We start from the raw sequence: 8,357 nt of genomic DNA, 5'->3' as shown, positions 1-8,357 counted from the left end.
ACTATTTCCACAAGTACACAGTTAACCCCATGGAATGGGGTGAGCTCCAGCTTCAAAAGAATGGTTTTGTCATCCCAGCCACATAGAATTGGTCAAGGTGATAGTTGAGTTAACCGTTGTTGAAGAGTCCATCCCAATGTCCAGCTGTTCAAATTATATGCCCATGGGGCTTGTTATTATCCTCACAGAGCAACAAGCACAAAGACTGTCTATACGTGAGCTATTGTGACAATCTCTCTGAAGTTTACCTCAAGTTGTCTAGCTTAGGCAAACAACAAACACTCAAAGACAATCAGACTAGAATTTAACATCCACAAAGGTGTGTTATTGAAACATAATTTTTCTTCCTAAAGTCACCCTCATTTCCTGCCGGAGTCCGGCTCCAGCAGGTCCAGGGGTTCCCAAAGGATGAGCGGCGTTAGCGAAAAAGTGAAAATAAAACAAAACGAAAATAAAAATGGACACAGACAACAGCAGTGTGTTGAACTGGCCGATTTATTGTAGTAAACGTGGCATTATATATGCTAGTGATTTCCTTGTAGCATACGTCATCTATGTTTTTCTAACATTATCTAATTTTGAAAACGTTCCTTTGTATAATTACCCCATAAGGAATAACATGATTGTTTTGTCATACGTTCCCTCCTGCCCTTTGCTTATTGATTAATTTCTTTTATTGTTTTTATTATGTATCTATGTTTATCTATAATTTATGAAGTATTTGCTTTGCTGTTTTCGCGAAAGGTCATTTATCTCTCAACACCTCAAGTGGGACAGTTACAGGGACACGACCTCTTAGTTGTTTCCCTGAATCATTCGTGGTTTTGAAGAACAAAAGTGTTCGCCTGGGTCCGAGGTGCCAGGAAGGGGGCCAAGAGGGCCTTAGAAACCCATGTCTTATACATTCTCAGAGACACAATGGAACCAATGAACCATTCTGTACTTTAACCGACTAGGTTCAATCATCATCTGGAATGCCTCCTGGGGGCCAAGTGGGCCCAGGGGTCAGAGTGACCTGTGTCCATAGATACACTCCTTAGTTACCGGAGTGGGGCTTTCAGATCCATACGTCTCTCCTTCGTTGGCCATCTTTGCTGGCAAATGAATGAGGCTATCCTTCCTGCAAGTAGAGGAGCCTCCATGGGGAATGGCAAGGGCTAAACGCAAGGTCGCACAATTTCTTGCGGAACCTTATTTTCTTCCCTAATGTTTTTGTTTTTTTTTTTTTCCCCAGGGTGTCTGCCGAGGGCAATTCCCCAACAGACAATACCCCAGGTACTTTTAAGGCCAAATTACCTAAAAGCGGGAGTACAAGAAGCTTCACTGTCAGTGGGCCGCCCTGCAGTCACCAATCCATCCACAGCCCAGGCTTTGCCACTCAGGCTGGGTAGCTTGGCTTCCAGCAATTTCCAAAGATAGCCAAATTGAGACTAATTCATTTGAAAAACAAGTCTAGTTTTAACAGACTTGGTCTGATTATTTACATAAGCTCAGCAAGAATAGTGATTGACCATATAAATTCTTTAAAACTTGCTTTGCAGGACGCCTGGTTGGTTCAGTCATTTGAGCACCCAACTCTTGATTTTGGCTCAGGTCGTGATCTCATGGTTCCACGGAGCCTGTGCTGACAGCACAGAACCTGCTTGGGATTCTCTCTCTTCTCTCTCTGCCCCTCCCCTGCTCTCTATCTCTCTCTCTCAAAATAAAGGAAAACTTTTTAAAATATTTTAAAAAATTTTAAAAACTTGCTTGTCAAAACAAACAAATGAACAAAACAAAAAACACAAAATTGCTTTGCTAGAACTTTTCATAAGGAATCTCTAGATTGAACTTTTAATAAGACCTGAGGCCAGATACCAAGCCAATAACTTGCCATCAGATTTGCCTGTAACACCTATAGATTTGGGTGAATTCCTCTTCTTGAGATACCCCAAATATTCTAAGGTTTCCTCCACCTTCCAGGAAGTGACATTCTTTACTCACCTAGTAAGGCTGCTGAGAACTCTGTAAGCAAGGTATCCCATGAATATCTCCAAGGAGCTTTATGACTCTATAAACTCAATCTTAGTTCCTTAAAGCTCCCTGGTCATATCTGAATCTATTCATGTCTTTCTCAAATATGACATTCTAATCAAAACCTTGGTAATATAACCAATATTTCCCACGGTGTCCTGTTACAGGGAGAACAGATTTTTATTGAACTTATGCAAATAATTATAATGCCATGAAAGAAAGAATACTCACTGAGAGTTTCTGGATTCAGGAAGGTTCATATAGGGAGAAAAGTTAAATGTTTCAATATGTTCACAAATGAATATTTTATCATATTTCTATAAGGCATAGATACCTTAAGAGAAAATTTCTTTAAATGTGGAAAAGCAAACATTAGAGAATCAGCAAAGTTTCAAGCAAGGTTTATCATCATTTGTTTGACAGTGTTTCCCAAGTCGCTTAACATACCAAATAAACAATCCTAATTAATGAAAAAAACTTATTTAGAGGCACCTGGGTGGCTCACTCAGTTGAACATACGACTCTTGACTTCAGCTTGGGTCATGATCTCACAGTTAGGTTCATGAGATCAAACCCCACATTGGGCTCTGAGCTGACATCAAGATGCCTGCTTAGAATTCTCTCTCTCCCTCTTTCTCTGCCCCTCCCCTGCTCATGTGCTGGTGCTCTCTCTCTATCTCTGACTCTCAAAATAAACATAAAGAAAAAAAACCCTCAAAGTTCTAAAGCACATGCCTAAATAGGATCATTATCATAACACTCAATATATAATTATCTTTAAAAAAAATTATTTTTTAAGTAAACTCTACACCCATTGTGAGGCCAGAACTTACAACCTGGAGATCAAGAGTCACAAACTCTACTGACTGAGGCAAGCAAGCACCCTTTATTACCTATTTAGCCAAGATGGCAATAAGAGATTCTACACAGAAGTTATATAGTTGTTAGCAAAACTTACCTCCTTTAATATTGGGAAGTTTTAGTTCTCTTAAGTAATCAAAGACCTGATAAAGGCAAACATAGAAACTTTCTGTGCAGATAACGAAAAAAAAAACTTTGTTTATACTTTCTTATCAAGAACAGACTGACAATCGAAGAAAATGTCTTTTTTTAAATTTTATTTGAGAGAGAGAGAGAGAGAGAGAGAATCTTAAACAAGCTGCACCATCAGCACAGAGCTTGACATGGGTCTTGATCCCACAACTTCTGGATCATGACCTGAGCTGAAATAAAAAGTCTGACATTCAACCAAGTGAGCCACTTGGGTGCCCCAGAATCCATTCATTTCAATCTTAGTTTTGACCACAAATAAAATTCTTTACCAAAGTTTTCCCTTCACAAACCTTCTACAATTTTTCTTTTTCACTCAGATTTTGTCCTAAGCCTTTTCTGTCTAAATAACCAGTCTCATTTTAGGACAAAATTACTTTTACCTCAACAAAAATGTAATCTCATTTCTTATATCTTTCTTACACATCTCTTACTTTCCTACATACAGAGTTACTTTCCTTATTTCCATCAGTCTTACTGACATTTAGAAGAATTTTAACTCTTAGAAACCTTAGTCTCCAGTGAAAATTAAGTAGGAACCAATTGTGAACTGTCTGTTACACTAAGATTCTTTAGATGGCAAATTTATGAACACCTTCATAATTTCTAAAAACATGTTTTTGTACACTCTTTCAATTAAGTATGAACTGTGTTTGTTAGCAGACCCAAGTACCTTTAGTTTCTCTTTATGAAGGAGTGAGAAACAGATAAGCCTATGTTTAGTAAATATTTCAGTACTTTATCTCATTTGGAAAAGAATTAGATATCTAATGAGTTCAACCCAATTTATCATTTAACTTAGAAAAACTTTAAAGTTTTGGGGTGCCAAAGATTTTGAAAGCTATAAACTTTTTTATTTATTCAGACTACTTGTTCTTAACAATTAGGAAAACTTTGAGACAGACAAAATCAACCATCATTTTAAGTCATTTTTGTTGACAAATTGCAACTGATACAACATGATTTTAACTAATAAATTCAGGTAGAATAAAAGCTGATTATCTGTGTCATATTCCATGTTGATAACTCCAAAAGCATGTCTATTTTAATTAAACCAAAAACCTTGAATTAACTTTTATTATTTTTAATTTTTTTTTTTCAATTTTATTTATTTATTTTGAGAAAGAGAGAGAGAGAATCCCAAGCAGGGCTCCAACTCATGAACTGTGAGATCATGACCTGAGCTGAAGTCGCACGCTTAACCGACTGAGCCACCCAGGCGCCCCACCCTTGAATTAGCCTTAATACCAAATGTGTTGTGCCTGTGTCCACTAAAATTCAATTAATTTGTTCCCCACTGTCACTTTTTACTTGAGGCATCTGTGGGGAAATCTGAGGTAAGTGGTTTAAGTTTGGGGAGTCCCTGGATCCCTCCATGGGAATTTGGGAGGTGCTTTAGCTTGAACCTCACAGGAGGGGCCCAACAGCTCAGGGTGCTTTTTGCTTCTTGATAAGGAAAGGAGGAGGAGGAGCAGAAGCTGACGATGCCCCAGGCACCAAGGATGCCAGCTATGTGAGCGGGTGCCCACAGAGGTACAGAAATAGGGGGAGGGGGAGGGGGAGGGGGAGGGGGAGGCGGAGGCGGAGGTGCGAAGGTGCCACCCGAAAGGCCAGAGGCAGATTCAAAGTTTAGAGTAACATCCCTTTTTTCTCTGTCTCTTGTCTCTCTCTCTCCTGAAAAACAGGGTTTTTGTCTGGTTGCTTTTCAGCTCTCTGTACCTTTTATTTAAATTACGTCCTAATGGACCTTCTTTGGGAAGAGAAGGTGTATTCCCAATCTTCCTGGGCAAAGGTTCAGAAAGAACACACAAGACACACAACTATGATTGAATGAAGCCCAGAGTATCTCTGTTAGCATTTGTTCTTTCCTAAAAGTTGGGGGCTTCACCAATTGAACTGAACACTTCCTAGTTTCTGGTTCTGCCCCCGAAGTTGGAGTTTCACTAACTGAACCAAATGGCTTCCTTTTTTTTTAAATTTTTAATTTATATTTTAGAGAGAAAGAGAGACAGAGTGTGAGCAGGGGAGGGGCAGAGAGAGAGGGAGACATAGAGAATTTGAAGCAGCCCTAGGCTCTGAGCTGTCAGCACAGAGCCCGATGCGGGGCCCAAACACACAAACCGTGAGATCACGACCCAAGCCGAAGTCGGACGCTCAACTGACTGAGCCACCCAGGCACTCCCAAATGGCTTCCTAAGAGAACCAAACCAAGACCCCTTGTTTGGAGGCAACTGAATGGGAGGAAGGAACCCAAGAGAGTCATTTAGTGGCCATCTCATCTCTAAATGGTACATGGACCACCAAGCTGTGTTACAGTAAAAGACCACCTTCTTCTTAGTCATAGGTTCCTGCCTATATTCCTTTCACTTATTCAAAATTCAGTCCAGTGGGTTATTTGGTGGGATAGAAATGGAATTTCCCATTATACACACATTTAACATAACACAACCCCCTCCCCCTGCACACACACCAAAACAGATCTGTTCCAAATTCCAAATAAATTGACCATTATTCAAGTCCCTTTTAGTTTCTCCTGAAAGCTGTGACTTTCTAATGGGAAACAAAAAAACATGGACAATGGAACAAAAGCACCCAATGCTTCACAAATGAGAAACTTGCATCAGCAGGCACTCCGATGGACTTATCCGGTCCAGAAGTTTGTCAAGTCCCCCAAATGCTCCTTTCCTTTCCAGTCAAACCAAAGAGCGAAATTGGCAGCTAGTGTCGTTCAGGAATCAGCAGGGAGTTTCCCGGAGACAAAAATAGTCTCATCAGCTGTACGGACAGATCCCTCAGATTTCCTCCTGGAGACCAACTAGCCCTGAGAAGCTAACCTCCTGCGGTCCTCCAAGCTACAAGCCCAGGAAACTAAAAGGAAGCCGTGGCCCTCTGCTCTGCCTTAGGATTCCCTGGGGGTGGGGGGGGGGTGGGGGGGGTGGGCGGGGACCGGATGCCACGGGGGCATTGGTTCCTGAATGGCTTGCCAAAATTTGTTAGTGAATCCCAAATTTGGCTGCCCAGGGCTTGAAAAGTCAATGCTCAAGTGGCACCTGGCGGGCTCAGTTGGTAGAGCATGCAACTCTTCATCTCGGGGTTGTGATTTCAACACTAACATTGGGCCTGGAGGCTAGTTAAAATTTTAAAAAGGAAGGAGAAAAGAAAAGAGAAAAGGAAAGAAAAGAAAAGCCAATACTCAAGAGATGAGTTTTGATTGGAAAGGAATATGAGCTTTCTTCAGGAGGCCAGCCACCTGGGGGGAGAAGGTGAACTCTTGTCCAAAGGCCAGCTAAGAGGTTCTGCCAGGGATTTTTAAAGGAATTTAGGGCAAGTCATCAGTAAAAGGAGTGCAGTGGTCCATAATATTTCTTGATTACGAGCAGCCCCGATGGTGCCAGCTACAGATATTATTGCAGTGCTCAGAGGTTGTGCAAGGGGGTCTGGTTTCTGTTTCCTCACATGCAGAAGTGCTTTGTTCTTTCTAGGAAAGAATGCATGACATACAGATAAAGAAAGGTTAATCAGTCAGGCTAAGGGTGCTTGATAAAGTTCAAAGACTACTAGGGTGGCTGGAGGGGCCAAGGCAGTTTCAAGAGTATGGGTAGTTGTTTCTTAGTCTTTTCACTTCCGTATGCTTGGTTGGACCACAGAGTATCTTCATCTCTCCTATGGCTCATTTAGGCATAATCATATATTGTATTATAATTTGCTTCCTTTGTACTCTTAGCCCTAGAAGCACCAACCTCCACATAGATGAAAATCCACACATAACTTTTGACTCTGTTGGGGCTACTGTTGACTGGAAGCTTTGCTGATAACATAAAAGTCAATTAACACATATGTTATATGTTATATGTTATATGTTATATGTATTATATGTTGTATTCTTATAATTATATGTTGTATTTCTTATAATTAAGAAAAGAAAATGTTATTAAGAAAATCATAAGAGAAAATACATTTACAGTACTAAACTGTATCAAAAACAATCTGGGTATAAGTGGACCCATGCAGTTCAAACCTGTGTTGTTCAAGGGTCAGCTGTACTTTATATAATCAGTAAGGTTGTCGTTGCCATGAGGACGGGAAATGTATTATATAAGTTTTTGGATCCAGGACAGAATCTAAATAAGTATAATACTTTTATGTCCATAACCATCAAAGAAAATCCTGTTTTATCCTATGTTTACAATAAAACTTGGGGAAAAATTTTTTTTCAACGTTTATTTATTTTTTTTTTTGGGACAGAGAGAGACAGAGCATGAACGGGGGAGGGGCAGAGAGAGGGAGACACAGAATTGGAAACAGGCTCCAGGCTCTGAGCCATCAGCCCAGAGCCTGACACGGGGCTCGAACTCACGGACCGCGAGATGGTGACCTGGCTGAAGTCGGACGCTTAACCCACTGCGCCACCCAGGCGCCCCAAAACTTGGGGAAATTTTTAATTAAGCAAGTGCTTTTCAAAAATCTTCTGTGGTTCCCAAACTGCACGCATATAACAGGTGGTCCATCCTAAAAGAACCAATTGCTTGTTTGCTTGTTTTTTTAAAAAAATATTTTAAAACTGTAAAATATAATATTCATATAAGGGAGTGCATAAACACATGTGAAGATTCACAAATGGTTACACATCAATAAGCCTGGTGTTGCCGGGGCTGGAAACTCCATCCCATAGTCCAGTCAAACAGGTTCTTCCTACTCACTGTGTACTCGTAAGTTATGTAACATATTTTCTTTTGCTCAACCTTCTAAGACTCATCCACGTTGCTGTATCTTTCCTCTCGTTGAAATTGGTTAGTTTTTTTGGTTTTTCGTTTGTTTCTTTGTTTTGTTGTGACATAACCCTCAATTGGTTTATGCACTCTGCTGTTTACGGACATTTGGCTCATTTCCAACTTGGAACCATGAAGAACACTGAATGCCACAAGAACATTTTTGTACTTGTCTTCTGGCGAGGACGATATACAGCTAAGCGGGGAGTTGCTGGGTCATAAGCTGTATGCATCTTCAAATCCGCCAAGCGATGCCACTCCCTTTTCGGGTGCACCGACTTACACTCCCATACAGCATTGGAGTTTCCGCTACTCCACAGTTTTGCCAACTTTTTTTGTATGGTAAGACTTTAAAATGTTTGTCCATCAGGCGCAAATTCTAATGTTTTCTTAGGAAAGAAACTTTTCTAAGGAAAACAACAAAAAATCTGTCCCGCCTCCTTGGGATAGGGGGCGCCCGGCTACCGACGGGAGCAACCAACGAGCGGCGCGAGATAGAGCGGCCAGAGCTGGCGCCGCGAGAAG

The sequence above is a fragment of the Prionailurus bengalensis genome, chromosome B2 (genome assembly GCF_016509475.1).
Source record: "Prionailurus bengalensis isolate Pbe53 chromosome B2, Fcat_Pben_1.1_paternal_pri, whole genome shotgun sequence".
Taxonomy (NCBI): Eukaryota; Metazoa; Chordata; class Mammalia; order Carnivora; family Felidae; genus Prionailurus; species Prionailurus bengalensis.
The sequence above is the reverse complement of the archived record's forward strand: the minus strand, read 5'-3'. Positions refer to the sequence as shown.